Source organism: Corvus brachyrhynchos, unplaced genomic scaffold, assembly GCF_000691975.1.
Source record: "Corvus brachyrhynchos isolate BGI_N302 unplaced genomic scaffold, ASM69197v1 scaffold340, whole genome shotgun sequence".
Taxonomy (NCBI): Eukaryota; Metazoa; Chordata; class Aves; order Passeriformes; family Corvidae; genus Corvus; species Corvus brachyrhynchos.
The window spans coordinates 1,056,572-1,057,868 of record NW_008235987.1 but is presented as its reverse complement, the minus strand read 5'-3'; the positions used below and the strand labels follow the sequence as shown (position 1 = coordinate 1,057,868).

The window sequence follows — 1,297 nt, the reverse complement described above, 5'->3', positions numbered from 1 at the left end:
CTGCTGTCCCCTGCCTTCCAGAGCTGCCATCCACCTCGGCTCCCTGCCAGGCCGCTGCTCCAAGGGCTCCAAGGACCTTTTCCAGCATCTCATCCATATCAAATTGCCTTCTCCAACCATCTCCCAACTCCTCTCAGAACCGGGAAGGGGCTTCATCGCCCCGGCTGTGCCGAGGGGACCTGGGATCCACACCTCGGGAAGGACTTTACCCCAGAGAGCCGTGAGCTGAGGACCAGCGGAGCCAATGCTCCAGTGTTGCATCGGGAGCAGAGCCTCACGTGTTTGGGACACAGTGGTGGTTTAGGAACCTCATTTAGTAGAAATTCTGCCTTAACCGGGCACAACTCCTGCCGTTGTGCTGCCTCTCTCCCAGGGATGGGATTTCTTGGCCACGCACTGGAATCACACGGAGCTCTGCTCCCGCTGCCCTCCCCGGGTGCTCCTCTCCGTGCTCTCCAGCTCCACTTCCCCTCTCCAAAGTGCTTTAAGAAGCTCAACTTCCCCCCCAACCCTTCCCAACCCAGCTTGATTCTTCTGCTGGAGGTGAGTAGTTTGGGAACAAACGTGGCAGAGCCAGGTGGATCCAGGGGCTCGGCTCATGCACACCTACCTCTTCCTGTGTTCCGTGTGCTCTTCCCAGCCTCCCCCCACCCTGTTCTGCATCCAGACAGGTCCCTGCTCCACCTCTGGAAATTTGTTTGGTGAGTGAGGAAGGGAAGAGCTTCCCCAAGAGCTCTGTGTTGTTTCAGGCTCCCAGTGATTCATCCCGTGGGTTTTTTGGGTTTTGTGTTTTTACATCCTGACCGGTGAATGTACGGAATCCAATCCCAAAGCTCTCCCTAGACGGGCTGAGAATTTCCAGCCTGGAGCCCTCAGACCTCATCACTGTGGTGGGTTTTATTTCCCGACCTCCAAATGTCTTTGGCGACCTCGAGTCTGTGTCCAGTGGGACCCTGCAGAGCTGGGACGGGGTGGGACTGCCCCTGCCTGGTGCTCCCACGATGTCACAACCCAGAGCCACAGGGAAGCGGCCTCGGGAGTCCTTTGGGAAGAGCGCCCGGAACACTGTGGCCTTAAACCCCCTGAACATCCCAACGAGCTTCTCCATTAACGCTGTCGTCAAGCACAAGCACCACGGCCGAGAGCCCCGGAGCTGCTCCAAGAGGCAGGGATGGGCTCTGGAGCTCGGCTCCAGGTCCGCCCTGGGGAGATGGATCCGGGCTGTGGCACCAAGCAGCCTTCCTGAAGTGAGAGGGAGCCAGAGCCCGATCGGCTCCTTCATCCCCTTTGCCGCCGG

The 1,297-nt window shown here is 59.1% G+C and overlaps 1 protein-coding gene across 1 annotated transcript in view; it reads left to right on the top strand.

Moving 5' to 3' along the window:
• Positions 1-1,297, top strand: part of LOC103613730 (putative sodium-coupled neutral amino acid transporter 10) — a 35,076-nt gene that overhangs the window by 28,341 nt on the left and 5,438 nt on the right. The gene's annotated exons all lie outside the window — the stretch shown is intronic.